The sequence below is a fragment of the Nylanderia fulva genome, unplaced genomic scaffold (genome assembly GCF_048542155.1).
Source record: "Nylanderia fulva isolate GAGA-0341 unplaced genomic scaffold, ASM4854215v1 Scaffold1, whole genome shotgun sequence".
Lineage (NCBI taxonomy): Eukaryota > Metazoa > Arthropoda > Insecta > Hymenoptera > Formicidae > Nylanderia > Nylanderia fulva.
The window spans coordinates 10,555,104-10,571,709 of NW_028189192.1; the positions used below are offsets into that span (position 1 = coordinate 10,555,104).

At 34.8% G+C, this 16,606-nt stretch overlaps 1 protein-coding gene across 7 annotated transcripts in view; it reads left to right on the forward strand.

The window, feature by feature from the left end:
- The window catches only part of Mp (collagen XV/XVIII-type protein multiplexin), a 232,390-nt gene that overhangs the window by 114,365 nt on the left and 101,419 nt on the right, over positions 1-16,606 (forward strand). The window contains exon 1 of one of the 7 annotated variants that reach the window (XM_029317422.2): positions 5,993-6,535. The exons of the other annotated variants lie outside the window; for them this stretch is intronic. The gene's annotated coding sequence lies outside the window, so the exon portion shown is untranslated. Of the gene's footprint in view, positions 1-5,992; positions 6,536-16,606 lie in introns of those variants that run through there. 7 annotated transcript variants of the gene reach the window in all.

Below are 16,606 nucleotides of genomic sequence, written 5' to 3' on the forward strand. Positions count from 1 at the left end.
AAAATTTTGCCAATCAAATTTTTCTTTCAAGTCAAATTCACATAAATTTATACAAAATATATTTACTAGATTTTTTAACTAACAGGAATACAAATGTTGAGATAGAGAATGATGAAATAATTATAAGTGTACTTACTTTTTAATTTAATGCTCTTATATTTATAATGATTTTTAATAAAATTTTGCCAATCAAATTTTTCTTCCAAGTCAAATTCACATAAATTTATACAAAATATATTTACTAGATTTTTTAACTTACAGTAATACAAATGTTTATATAGAGAATGATGAAATAATTATAAGTGTACTTACTTTTTAATTTAACTCTCTTATATTTATAATGATTTTTAATAAAATTTTGCCAATCAAATTTTTCTTCCAAGTCAAATTCACATAAATTTATACAAAATATATTTACTAGATTTTTTAACTAACAGGAATACAAATGTTGAGATAGAGAATGATGAAATAATTATAAGTGTACTTACTTTTTAATTTAACTCTCTTATATTTATAATGATTTTTAATAAAATTTTGCCAATCAAATTTTTCTTCCTAGTCAAATTGACATAAATTTATACAAAATATATTTACTAGATTTTTTAACTAACAGGAATACAAATGTTGAGATAGAGAATAATTAATATCGTTTTAAAGAAAGGGAGAGATTTGTAGATAGTTTTCTGTATAAAAGCGATCATTGATTGATTTATACGCTATGTAATATCGAATATACAGTTTTTGAATTCGAGAAAGCATCTTATTTATATTTCATAGCGCATATACCTGCAATGAAAAATGTGTTCATGTGTAACAGAAGTAATCGGCCACGCACGAATAAGCGTGCAACGAGGTCAGCAGACTCTTAGGATATTGAGGATATACAGAGCAATTCAGTCCCAGCAGGAAATTTCAATTTCTACTTACACCGCGTTATCGAGTGTTTCGCGCATAGCTTTATCTTTGATATAGCTGAGCGATGGAGATTTCGTTATTCGGTGGAGAAGCAATAAGCGAATAGTAAGCGGAAATACGATATACCCATTACCAAGCATCATCTTCTCGAGAATCAATCCGCTTTTGAAGATTATGAAGATTCACCTCCTATCCCAATCTGTTTGCGATTTGTTAATGCAATCTCCAAATAAAAAAAAACAACATTCTGTACTTGACGGATTTCAACATCGCTTATATGTGCAAAAAAAAAACTGCTGTTTCCAGTTGCACTATCGTATACATATACGGAAAACACGTAAATTTAAGTACGAATTTCCTTAAAAAATAGCAGTAAATTGTAAAAATAAAATGGCGAAAAAAAATAATGACGCGCAAATCGCTAAAACTACCGTTTAATAGATTTACAGTGAAAGAAATTTTAATGCTCCACACCTCTGACAAACGTAGTCGCGCATTTTATCCAACAATAACATTTGTTTCAGCGGACGCGTAGTTACGCTCTGAACTCTCATTAAACCTGAAACGAACAAATCCGCACGGACACACGCGTTACCGGAAAGTAGTCGCAATTTTTCGCGAGCGTGGAATTACTTGGAACAAAATCGTGGATTTCTACCTGGGAAATCCTCGGGAAAATCTGGGACGCGGGGAAACGAATTGCTCGAGCGAACGGGAGCCGAGTAACGTTTGAACGGAGAACGTGCTCATGTGTGACGGAAATAATCGTCACGCACGACCGAGTGTCTAACGAGCAACGATGAGCCTCCATTGCAACCTTCACACCTCGCGAACGGGTTACAATCCCAGGCGGACGGGATAAACATCGATCCTCTCGCTCTCTTCTCTCTTTCTCGCAAACGCACGGAGTAATTTCTCATTTGAATTACTCAATCTTGTAAATGGTTCCGATTAATTCGTTGATAAGCGTCTTTTTTTCGCGCCGGAAAAATTGTTTTGCGAATGAAAATTTATATCCGTGACGGTATATTATATCTTCAAGCGTGATATATAATGCAGAGAAAAGTAGTAAAAGGAAAAAAAAATATATTAATAAGAAACATGTTGAGTCGAGCATACGGATTAAAGATGTAAAAAGTGAAAATTAATTATTTTTATTATACCATGAATTAATTGTGAGGAACTAATAGTTAGGAATCATAAACTTGTAAAAAGAAATGAAAAAGAAAGCACTTTTGAAGTATTTAGTAGTATTTATATTTTTAATGAGAGAAGGAATTCTATTCCACAAGTCGTTTTGAAGAGAGTAAGAGAGACAAAAAAAGAGGAAGACAAGTCAAAGAGAGAAAGAGAGAAAACTAAGGAACACTTCGTCAAACAAGAGATTATTTGCGCGTTAGAAACGCTGTCGGCAACTATAACATAATTGCTGTTCGTCTTCTCAGTTTAACAAGCTCTTGCTTTCGTGTGAATATTAACGTAATTGTTAGACGTGTCTTTACGAATGCCTACGCGAGAGAATTCAGTAACCGAATGTTTTGCAAGAATATCGTTACGCTTAGTTGCTTTGTATTAATTTCAATTATATATCCTTGGAGTAATTCACATCGTCAATTTTTCCTTCTTAAAATTTTGAAATGGCGAGTAATAAAAGGCTTTTTATAAACTAAGCTTTTAGTGTGCAATTAAATTATAATATCCTTAAGTTCAAGTTGCACTACTACTTCAAGCAATACTACTTTAAAATTTTTATTTCATATTTAATGAAATCAAGATGCAGAAAGAGGGATAAAAAAAAAAGTATAAAAGTTAAAAGTGATTACGCATTCGCGTGGAAAAATCTCTCAGTTCACGGAATCAATAAAATCAGCTTATCGAAAGAACAGTGCTACGTATGGATTCGCATTCAAACGGAATACACGAAAAAAATTAGATTAACTACAAAACTGTAAACGACCGCAAATATACATCTAAGAGTACATGAATAATATTTGCCGCGCGATAACACCAAGCAAATCTTTCACAGAAAATATCCCGAGACACTTTATTTCTTAAACAGCCCAAAATGTTGCAATAATCGTTACAATCCAACTTCCATAAATACTGTGACATTTGACAACTTTATTTCAGTTAAATGCCGCACTTAAACCACTTTGTTATGCCGTGGAGAAAAATCGAGGGTTTGGGGTTTATTCAACTTTCGCAATGCCAAATCAATCATCCGAATTGAAACCATATATTACTCTTACTGATGGTCATGTCATAGTTCACCGAGCGTGTTCGTCATATTTATTTAGAAAACAGGTCAACCTATAACAACCAAAACGCGCGCGTGTTTTTTTTTCTCTTTTTTTAAAAGCTTATGTTTTTTTTGGGGGAGGGGGAAGAGAAAGGGGAAGGAAGGGGCAACGTGTCGTTGACTGCTGTTCATTGTCCGTTTCATAACACGCGCGAATTTACGCATCCGCATAAACATCGACTGCAGCTTCCGAATGCATTTGCGGAGAATTCCCGGAGTGCTTCGATACCGCAATTCGTAGAATTCAATTAACAGCAAAGCCGTCCACTAATTGTGTGTTCTCCTTCCGGAAGCGGGGCGTTAAAAGAATATGAATATTAGATCCAGGATGAAAAAGAAAAAGAGAAAGGAGGAGAGCCCCGTTTTTTTTTCCACCCTCCGGAGAAAGGAAATCTTTCTTCCAAAGGATGAAATATGCTTTACTCATCGCTGCGAATTAAAAGGCACAGCAAACGTTATTTTCAAGAAAATATGAACAACTATCCGGCGCACTACTAGATCCTCTTATCTTTACGCGATGATGGAATATGAAAATCCTCTCTGTCACCGACCTTTTAGAGCGTGCTGAGATAGTACGTAGCTTTAGTATACGCGCTGCATAAGTGGAGATAATCATCTCATATTTATTTATGAAAAACTCTGTAAAACTAACGCGCGGAATGATACCCGTGCCGAATCTCACGCTTGACCCGCTTCCGGTTTTCTTTCGCAACACATTGTTCAATGTTCTTATCGATCAGTGTTCGATCAGTGCGGTATTTTTCTTCGGGAATGTCTTTTGTGCTTTGAAAATCCCTCCACTTTCCATCATCAAGGGGAAAGAAAAGGCGAACCGCGGTATTCAGTCTATTTACGCTTCTAAGAGAGGAGCTTCTCAGCTTTCGCTTTAAAAAACCAGAGAAATTGCCCCAACTTTCTATCCGATATAATAATTACACTTGGAACTCGAAACGAAGTTGAGATGAAATATTGAAACAATGCCTGCGAATGTCCTAACAAATGAAACAAGCGGGTAGGTTCACCGATTATCTCTAACTTTAGACACACAGAGTAAAGCTTTGCCGGTCAACCATCAAGCTGCAACACAGGGTACTATTATGCTAACTTAATCGACAGAACCAATCTAAGAGTCAAGCATTCATTTCTGTGCTTACCAACTCACTATATATTTTCTTCATTTAAATTCCGGTTTCAAATTATTTTGATACGCAGATATATAGATTTTTATTTTATTTTTCCAGTGTTATATGTATATTTTTACAAATATATTTTAAAATATTGTATCATTTCATATTATGTATATAAAAGAAATTTCTTTTTAAAATATTTAGAACTCCATTCGAATATAATGAAAACAGACAATAGTTTATTTTTATGATATCATGTGAATTTATTTTTAAATGTTTATATTTTACATATAATCTCTATTCTCTTTCACACATAGGTATATAAAAAGATTAAAACATCTCTATATTTCAATCTGCAAAATATTAAAGTATCATTTTAATCGACATAATTATTTTTGACAGCATGTCAAAACGTTTTGAGAACATATTCCATTTTTCAATATGATTAAAGCAATTAGATCTTTTAATTCCTATGACTAGATTCTAAAACTAAACACGTTTTGAATTAGTAAGGCATCCAGTCGTCTTATACGCGCGATTAGGATTTCCCAATATCACTGAAAAAAGAAATTAATTGACTCAACTAAATCGACAGTCACGGACTGTCAAATCAAGTTTTAGTCTCAGGATAACGAAATTTTTGTTGGTCTAATTAATTATTCGGACTGCCATGTCAATTTTTACTAAATTTTAGGACAAGAAAATTTTTGTATCCTTAACTAAAAATTTATTTGGCAGTCCATGACTATCGATTTAGTTGAGTCAACGGACTGTCAAATCAATTTTTAGTCAGGATAACGAAAGTTTTGTTGGTCTGATTAATTATTCGGACTGCCATGTCAATTTTTATTAAATTTTAGGACAAGGAAATTTTTGTATCCTCAACTAAAAATTTATTTGGCAGTCCATGACTATCGATTTAGTTGAGTCAACGGACTGTCAAATCAATTTTTAGTCAGGATAACGAAATTTTTGTTGGTCTGATTAATTATTCGGACTGTCATGTCAATTTTTACTAAATATTAGGACAAGGAAATTTTTGTATCCTCAACTAAAAATTTATTTGGCAGTCCATGACTATCGATTTAGTTGAGTCAACGGACTGTCAAATCAATTTTTAGTCAGGATAACGAAATTTTTATTGGTCTAATTAATTATTCGGACTGCCATGTCAATTTTTACTAAATTTTAGGACAAAAAAATTTTTGTATCCTCAACTAAAAATTTATTTGGCAGTCCATGACTATCGATTTAATCGAGTCAATTAATTTTTTATCATCGGTATATAACTCCGAGATAAAACGTAATGTAGAAAAGTTGCTTCGGGGACGCATAGGGTTATAACAAAAAAAAAAAAAAAGGGTTAAGATCGAAACGCCCAAGTTCATTCGCGGAAGGACGCCGAAGGGACCATTCGCACACAACATCATCCGACCGAGAATGAACGTCACCCTCCACGCATACCACACGCACATCCCCTTATTTATTTATCCGCGGGGTTAGGGGTAGGGGGATGTAGAACGGCGGCGCCGCGGGAACAGACAGCAGCCCCCACTCGGCGTCGGCGTCGGCGTCAGCGACGCGACTGGGGGGTTGGTTGGCGCCCCGGCATCCTCGTTCGGAACGGTTAGTTTGCTCGCTGTCCACGCGACGGCACCACCGGCAGCTCTCTTCAACCCCTCGGCGGCCGCGCTTTCCTTGCGCCGCACGCAAACTCCTGGATCCGCGAATCCCTCTCGGCGTTCGCCACCCTCTCGCTCGAGCGACGACGACGGCGAGGATCCACGAATCGGCCCAACACAACCGCGGCGGCGGGCGCGCTCAAATGCCGGCCGTCCTCGTTTATGAGACGTGTCTCCTCGACGCAGCCGATTGACGGCTGCCGCGGCCGGCCGGAAGTACGAGTGTCGCGGAAGAAGAGCCGCGTGAGACTCGCGCGGGTACGACGACGCGGCAGGAGACGCAGGAAAAAAGGATTTGTGATATATCGCGCGGACCACGAGGATCCTCGACGACGAGTTGAAGGAACGATTCTCTTTCTCCGATCGCGCGACATCCTTCCGTCCGCCGATGTAGGAAGTGCGCGCGTTCTCCACACAATGTGTTCTTGTTTACGTTCGGTATGGTGCTTCGTCAGTGAGAGTTGTAGATGTTAGGAAATGCCGGAGGGAGATACACGCCCGAGCTTGTTGGTGTAAGTAATCGGATCGACGTGATATAGAAGAGAGAGAGAAGCATCGTGTCCCCCTAGTAAAAAGGGACGTTACGATACGAGAGTCTTCTGCGAAGACGAGAAACGTGAAGCAATTTCTCTCGCTTTCGCACCTTCCTCTCTTTCTTTATTTTATTTTATTTTATTTTATTTTTTTTTTTATTTCTCTCTTTCTCTATTATTAGCGGATTATCTACTGATTAAATTGAGTCGTGATGAGATCAGAAATTTGTATCGACGATGCTTTCTCGGTTTATGATGCTATTTCCGTGATATCTGAGGGACAGAGAGATCGTTGGAAACGCAAAGAGAGAGTAAAAGAATTGATAAATTTAATTCATAAAAAGAATTAATTAAAAACGTCGACAACGATGCGCACCGATTCGTTATTGCAGAGCGGCAGTTTCTTCCTCTCCCGTGACTCTTTCATCAGCGGTTAGCTTCTATCGCAGTCATCCGGATTAAAACTTCATCGAGATAAGACAAATTGCTTGATAAATTAGTTCGTTAACGTGGTCGGGAAAAATCTTGAATGTTAGAGAAAGAAGGGGCGAAAAGGAAAGGCGAATCCGGCATTTGCGTATAATTTTCGCTGCGAAATCGCGGCACGTCGATCTGATAAAACGTAGGAAATGTTAACCTTTATTATCGCTAATTCTCGCGGGCGAAATTTTGTACAAAATCGGAAATTACAATCCCTTACAAATTTCTCGCCTGTAATAAGCATGTTATAAATTTTCGCTCTTCTCGTACATACATATATATATATATATATTCATGTACATAAGGTTCTGAATGTAAAAACCCGACTATCGATATTAAACCTTCAGGCAAATTAATTGCTTCATTATATAACGAGTCGGTTTAATTTTCTGTCTCGTACGATATAGAAAAGAAAAAATGGTAAATTCCGGTAAGCTTTCGCGAAAGTGTTTCCTTTCGAAAGAGTGTCGATTTAACGTAATGGCAGGCGATATTACGAGATAGTTGTGCGCGAACGAGTCTGTCTTTAAGTAAGAGCGTAACGACGATTTCAAGGAGTCGCACAAGAGTTGTGTCTTGTCTAAAGCTGAAATCTGAAAGGGACACCCCTTAATAGCGAGAGTCCTTAATGCACGTGGCTGAACTTTTCCTTCTCTCTCCTTCTTTCGATCTGTGTCTCTATCTGTCTCTCTCTCTCTCCCTCCTTCTGTTTTTCTCTCTCTTTCTCTCTCATCCCTTCCCCCACTCCTTCTTCTTTTTCTCCCGTGAATATCGGCACGCGAGAGCTGAAACTCATCTACCGAGATTAAAACTTCATCAAGATAAAATAAACGACTTCATCGCCGGTCGAAATCGTAAGATATAGTTCGAGCGAAGTTAATGAGGCCGTTTGAGGACCGCCTTTGATTGCCGCGAGCGCCAATGAAAGTGCTTTAACTCGGACGAATTGTCGTGACGACGATCGCGTACTTATTAAATTGGCTAAATTAGAATGTAATTGTCGAGCGGGTTTTTTTTTTTTTTTTTTTTAAGAAACACGAACTCGTGATCGGAACGTCATATGCGCGATGACCATTATGCGATGAAATTCCGATTGACAATTGGACACAATTGCGTTGGTCACCGTCGCGTTTGCGGCGTCGGCGGAAAATTAATGGAACTAATTTGTTTGCGCGAACGACGCTGAAATGGCAAATATTAAGATAATTTTTCGCGTTATATTCGAGAAAAAAGTTCCCGAGAGAAACGTTATAACAAAATAAGATTGTAATATAGTGATGAAAAAACGCGGTGATTTTTAATATTTATCGAAATAGTGCATTATTCTGTCTTACTGTATTTTATTTTACTACACTGAATTATTCATGAGATGTCTTTAATTTAATGAAATAATTTAATGAAAAAGTTTGAGTAGCGATTTTATATTAATTCTCATTCGTTTTTTTTTTTTTTTTTTTCAACCTGATTAATTTCAAAAGCAACGATAATTAAATTAAAAACGTGGATTCGCTCGTCTATTGATTAAAACAAAGTTTAGTATATAAAAAGGTCAACTAATCGAGCATTATTAGATGATATAAACTAAGTATTTATTCTATATAATATAGAATAAATACTTTATATTATCTAATAATGCTCGATTAGTTGGCCTTTTTATATACTAGATAATTAAATTGTTATAGTGATTCTAATTATTGATGGATCATATTAAATGATGCAAAATATTGCATAATTAATTAACAAAACGATTCATTAAGCGGGTTATGTAATAAAGGTTCACTAACAATAAGTTCAAATTGATAAACTTATAACAAGAAATAAAATAAATTAGTCGCCGAAATAATGAACAGTGAAAAATGTTTTGACGAAAATGTAGACTCTGACAAAATAAGATTAATGGTTTTATAAAGTAATATAATAATTAATATCATACATTTTGGAGCGAAAAGTAATGTGATATGAAATAACTTGATCAATCATAAAACGTAATACTTTAAACTTTATCTTTTCTTTTTGTTATATAAATACTTTAAGAAAAAGATGCTTCGATTTAAACACTTCGATGAACACAAATTAATTATAAATCTAATTAGAAACATATAGATGTATATTAAATATATAAAATATAAATTATTTTTATACGGAACTTTATTCAAATGCGTATATATTTTTTCATTAGACGCTATTGAAATTGGAGCATTTTGTTGTCTGATTGCGGGAAAAAACGCTGCCTGTACAAAGTTGTACAATTCAAAGAATACAATGCAATGCGAAAAAAAAATAATGAAAATAATAAAAATAATAAAAAATAATTCCCCCGTCAATTTTCCTTCGTGTTTTCTTTCAAACATTTTTGCCTTTCCATAAACTTGTTATATAACCATTTAATTATAATACATGTACCTAACTATAATAAATTTAATATCGACATTATTCGAACTAAATGGAATAATATATCGAATCATTGAAATGACTTCGCAATTCATCATGAGACAAATACGCACAAATTACTGGCGCGAATCAAGATTTATTAATTTGCACATATTTAAAACCAAAGATTGATTTGATAAAATTAAACTCGAACATACCTAAAAATAATGTTATTCTATTGAAATATATCTCTTATTTTCTTTACTGAAGATATTTTCTCGCGACAATTTTTTCATTAATATGGGAAGGAAAAGAGGGAGGAAAGGTAAAATATATTGCTTTCGGTCAAACTATTCTTTTCGCATAATATCGCAATATATCACAAAATTATGTACATAATAATTAGAAGCGCGGCAGATATGCAATCTGCAGCTATCGCTGTCTCTCATCTGGCCATATCTCTTTCTCTCTCTCTCTCTCTCTTTCAATCCCCTAACACATATAAATTTCTTTATGCGAGATATCGCGTGTAATAATGAACGCGATCGAAATATGATTATAATGCGCGCGCATCGAATGACACGCAATAAGATGCATTCCGCGTGCGTCGTGCAATATAACTATGGATGACCAGTTTCGAGGTAAACCTCATGTTGCAGCGTAGCGCGGTTCACTTGGAAATTTGATTAAGCAGACGCGGAGTGAATGTTAATAGGGATATAACAGGCGTATCCCCGCATCGCATTGTGTTCAAGGATTGCTATTCGAAGGTGGGGTGAAAGGAAGGGCGAACTGAACTCCCGGCGGGAAATCAGGTCCCAGTAGGAATTTTAATTGTTGCCATAAAACCGAATTACACGTCGCCAACAGACGGCACAATGAGCCGCTTGGCGCGGATAGAGAAACTAGTTTGGTGTAGTTTAGCGTAGGGTGTGCTTAGAATCGTGTAGCTGCGCGCGTGTGTGTGTATGTGTAATAACACGTGCTAAGGGAAAGTAGTATCAATCGCATATTTCAAGAAAACTTTTTCTCATAAACACTCTTAAAATATGTGTTTACTGTTGGAAAGGAAAAAAGTATGTTTTGTAATCGAAATGATACAGTCATACTTTTAGTTTCACGGTATAATTAAAAATGAAAAATTTTTACGGTACCATCGGATGAATATCGTAGATGACCAAGACGCTTAATATTCCAATAAACAAATTTAATTATTAAAATTTTAGAAAAATTGTTTTTTTTTTTTTTACACGTGATATTTCTAATGTTTCAATTAATTAAGCGAGTTTGTACGGTTTTGAAATATAAAAAAAAAAAATGCCGCGGGGTATTTTGAAAGATATCTCGAAAGTTAAGTGGACGTTAATGGATATCTCGAAAGAATAATGAATAATATCAAAGTACAAACGATTTTACGCCACTTTCTGCGGCACGCTTAGTTCCATTCAAAATCAAGCTCCGCTAAAGATTCGATTAACGCGTTGACACAACTCACTGCTCACTCGACAGACGAACAGGCGTGTGAAGGGTTTAAAGCGAAGTGGACCAAGTACTTCGGGCCCATGAAGTTGACTAAAATGCAGTTAACGCGAATGTGCCGCGAAACTTGATAGAGTAAATACGACGATAGCGAACCCGGTGAGCACAGTGCAGAAATTTATTGCGTCAATGTTATGTTTTCCATTTTAATTGCTTCATTGTGCGGATATTTTCTACGCATTCGCATACACTCGACACATCTCCAATTTCTCAAACAACTTTTCGAATCGAAAGAACTTTTGATTCTTCATCTTTTAGAATCGTTTACGCTTCTTCTTTGACAAATCGAGAGAGCGAATATAAAAAGATCAGATCCCCTATATATTCCCCTATGTTATAAGATATTTTTGAAGTGCGACGATTTCTTAAATATTTGAAGAATTTTATTGGTAAACGTATTCATATATTTGAAGAGAGTTTGGAATCCGAAAATTGCTTTTCAATTCATAATTTCCATTCTCGAGCTAAAAGACGAGAAAGTAAAAATTTACGAGCTACTTTCGTATCATAAATGAGACATAATACGGCGACTAGACAGATATCTTGTTCTGCTACATACATATATGTATAGGAACATGCGCGAATCGAGACGTGCCATTATGACAATACATGACATACAAAGGCAACGCTTTACTCGGACTGAATCGTATCTAATTTTCACGTCGCTTGCCGTTTGTACAACGATACTCACAGTCAGACGCGAGGCAGCCGTCTCGAGTGTAGCGATAGGACAGAAGTTTTGCGATTCCGCCGGAAAGTTTCAATAGGAATATTCAATGGACAGGAGAGAATAGCTACACTCTCGGCCTTCATTTAAACCGCATCGCGACATGCAAGCTTGTATTCTCACACAATAGCTACAATTTCGTGTTACGTTAATAAACAATGATTGACTCGTTATCAGTTATCCAATCGCCACTAATAACTTAATACCGTTACTACATATACCTATGTCGAAGCAAGTTCTGAAACACTTGGAATCGCATTGGAGTTAATGATGTAATAGCCGACTGAACGAGCACGACCGAATAATTTCTACTGATCTTCTGCGATGCAGACACAATTTATTTACAGCGAACAAAAATTAATATCGAATTTCTGACATACTCGTGTCAAATTAGGATAAAAGTAGCTGTTTTGTAGCAAAAATAAATGAGGAGTATTCACCAAAAGTGAATAATGATATATGGAATTAAAAAAAATATATAAATATTAAGATATAATTGAGCCATTTTTTCTACTATGGATTATTATTAATTTAAAATAAATAATTTAAATGGTTTATATAAAATAATAATTTATATATCAATTAAAATCAAAATTTCAAATATTTTAGTTAATTTTACGAAATAAAATTGAATAGAATTGATATTTCAAATATGTACATTTTTCGTTGGAGATCTATCTATTAATTTTTCTATTAGCTTATTCAGATCTGCTTCCATCCGTAATGTTTTATTTAATCATATTATATTTAAGTTTATTAATATTACACAAAACAATTATTTCTGAAATAAATATATAAATTTGTTTTATAATTTCATTTTCCCAATTATTTTTCTCACTACATAACGTTTCAAACAATATTTAAACTAATACAAGAAATAATATTTAAAATTGTCAACGCAAACTTCAAATAATATATAAAATTTTCGATAATTAAAAGGTATAATAAAACAATACATCGATAATCGATAATTGGAAAGACAAAGCATTTCTGATATAATTTTTTTTTATTATTCTTTTAATTAATAATTTCCATTATCACATTTTAAATACATTTTTTATACATATATATATATATATATATATATATATATATATATAATATACTTCATATTTCATTTGAATAGAATTTAGATGATTATATTTAGATTAAATTTTTAATAATCTGTATTTGAAATGTGCTCACTATTGATAAAAAAATCGAGTTTGATTATTTCCACCTTTAAAAAGAAATCTAATAGAACAATGAAATTTCTATTGAATGCATTCATTGAATTGAGAAATTTTGTTATACTTCTAAAGTGCTGTAATTTCTTATAATTCCACAAGCTGGATTTCACGATATAATAAAATCCTTCTGAACTCATTATTCTAATAAACTATTTGAAAATAAAATTTTATCAATTTATCTCATCTGTGACAAAAAATCTCGCAATATTGAATCGAACGTGCGGAGTCACATCGCGCTCCTTTTCACTTCGGGGTTTATCCCTTTGCGCTTGCGAGAAACGCAGCAAAAAGTAGTAGAGTAGTAGTATAGGAGCAGTAGTAGAAGAAACGGATCGAGTAGAAAGGATACGAAGAGTGGCGCGCGTGCGAAGCTTAAAGCCGTCACGGGGAAATGCCAAACACGTCACAGTGCTGAAAGAATCAGAGAGATCGGCAGTGCGGAGGGCACATAAAGCCTGTCCGTTACGCTGTAAAGCGCACGCTCACGTACCATCGAATCTTTTATTTCGTTATTCCTTAGTCTCTTCCGCATTGTACCGCTCCTGTTTTCTGGATTATTCTCGTGCATACCTAACCCGATGCCGATTTGCCTCTTCCGCCACGATATTCTTCGGAAATCGGCGCGGCGTGTTGAATGGTCACCTTCCGATATCCAATATTCGATTACCGGCGACCCCGCATTTCACTTTGCATTAATCGTGAATTATCATTCGCCTCTCTTTATTGGCGAATCCCGATTTAATTATCTCCAGGGCAATTTTCCTTTTATTCAAGCAACCGCGCGACAAGCGTTTCGTGCACGCGTCACCTCTTGTCTATCCATTAAATGTGATCCTATGCAAACTTATTGAACGTGATGCTGCGAAATTTATTTTGCGCAATAATTGCTAATTAGGATAATGAAATTGATCGTTATAACAATCGGATTTTTATAAAATTAATCAATTTCCTCATTTTTTTTATACTTGTCAGCACAAACATCGTAAGACAAAATATTTATCTAACTCTTACATAAAACAAAAAATCTAACGCATCTTACTGTTAGACATCTATAATTTTGCACGCCAGTAAATCCGTGCATCCGACAAATAATTTTTCACGTCACGGATCGAAAGGAAAGTTTTCAATATAAGTATAAAGATCCATTAACTCCTAATCCAAATTTTTCTGGCATTATAGTTGCGAAATTTATTTGGCGCAATAATTGCTAATTAGGATAATGAAATTGATCATTATAACAATCGGATTTTTATAAAATTAATCAATTTCCTCATTTTTTTTATACTTGTCAGCACAAACATCGTAAGACAAAATATTTATCTAACTTCCACACAAAACAAAAAATCTAACGCATCTTACTGTTAGACATATATAATTTTGCACTCCAGTAAACCCGTGCATCCGACAAATAATTTTTCACGTCACGGATCGAAAGGAAAATTTTCAATATAAATATAAAGATCCATTAACTCCTAATCCAAATTTTTCTGGCATTATAGTTGCGAAATTTATTTGGCGCAATAATTGCTAATTAGGATAATGAAATTGATCATTATAACAATCGGATTTTTATAAAATTAATCAATTTCCTCATTTTTTTTATACTTGTCAACACAAACATCGTAAGACAAAATATTTATCTAACTCTTACATAAAACAAAAAATCTAACGCATCTTACTGTTAGACATCTATAATTTTGCACGCCAGTAAATCCGTGCATCCGACAAATAATTTTTCACGTCACGGATCGAAAGGAAAGTTTTCAATATAAGTATAAAGATCCATTAACTCCTAATCCAAATTTTTCTGGCATTATAGTTGAGAAATTGCATTTATCTTGATCATTCGTTACATGCAGTCACTATTATACGTTTCTAACTTGCCAGTATAAAAATAATAATAAAAATCATCTTCCGCATCAGTTCGCGAAACATTAATCTTATCTCCAGCAGGATGACATTGTCATGCGTCGCTCTCTTGATGCCTTCCGACTCGCGTCTAATGCACAACGGGTATCGAATTTACGAGCAACGTCGAGATGCACAGCGGATATACTCTTACAAAAAGCGATTCCTCTTTAATGTCAATCCCTAAATATTTTTCAGCGCGCTATTCAGCGTTTCGTTCTGTTTCATGACACCTTTCAATCATCGATCTCCTTCCACTCTGTAGATTACAATGGATTTTACGTAGTTCCATCGGATAGCTTTATCGATTCGCGCGGTACGCCATGTACCAGAAACGACAACGATTTTTTACCGTCATATGTGCGATTGTGTCGGCTGTCGGCCCGGTTACTCTTTCGTTTCTCTGATTGACGTTTTTCTTTTATTACACCTCGTGATCGCGCGAGTGCACGATCGGTTGCGTGCAAAAAATGCAATTTTCGTCGATGACGCTTTTCGTTTATTTTTTCAAGCGCATACGCGCACAACTTGTTCGCAGAGCAATATTGACGCATTTGCAAAAAAGTAGAAAATAGATGCAATAACGAATATATTTGTCATATACTGAGTTTACAGCAAAAGAGGAAGAGAAAAATATCAATCGACATTTAAATTAAATTGAATATTATTAATTCTATGTAGAAAGTCAGTTGAAATTTTAACAATATAAGAGAAAAATTATAAAATTACTAGTCCACCGAAAAAATAATATTTATATATACTTATATATGTTCTTGTCCTCCCTATAGTAAAATTACAAACTGTCAGACTGCACGAATTTTCTCTCGAGAAAAATGGAAAGTCAATATCAGGTGATAAAGTTTATACGCGAAACACAGTTCTTTCCCTTCCACTCCTTCTTCACCCTTTCCTTCTCTTTTCTGCCTTCGTATTTCATTTCTTTCGTCGTTTTTTCTTCCAACCTGTAATATACTTTGCACGGTATGATTGAAAAAAATTATCCCTATAGTCCTGAGCAGAATCGTAAAACATCAACTTGGATATTGTAACCAATAATTGATCCCAGAAACAAAACGGAACCACAGCTGTTGGCGTGAAACAAAAATATTGTTTCACTCCAGTGAACTTGCACCTAGCAAATAAATTTTTTTCGGCCTAGTTAAATAACTATGATCGAGTTTCATTGCGAAATGTGAACATCCCTTCTTTCATAAATAGATATACCATTCTTTCGCGTTGGAAAAACACATGCGACATTACATATAGTAATAGGGTCAGCAATGGTCCTGAATTCACAGGCTTTGAAATATCGAAAATGTTTCGTTAACTAAACTTTGTAACTGAGCTTAATAAAAGAATGTGCAGATATTGAAATTGCATCGCACAATCTACTTTCTCCGCCCGGGCTCAAAAAAAAAATAGGAAACAAAATTAATAAAGAGTTTTGTTATTTAGTTAAATTCCTAAAACTTGGAGCACGAATCTTCTCTTTTTTATTGTAAAATATTTCCGCAACTAAATTTCATAAAAATTCTCATTACCATTATCTCGTTGTTAGTTGAAAGTTGAAAGAAAATACATACTTGATATATAATTTATTGAAAAAAAAAAAAAAAAAAAAAAAAAAGATAATTATATGAAGACTTCTCGTTTATTGCCACGTGCGTCGAAAAACGCGCGAGAATTCATCTTCCGAATCGTGCGTCGGGGAAATTTTCAACGTCATGACGTCCACGGCATTCAATTTTGACTTGCCGACTTGCGTTGACGTCGATATAGTAGCAACATATGTCACAA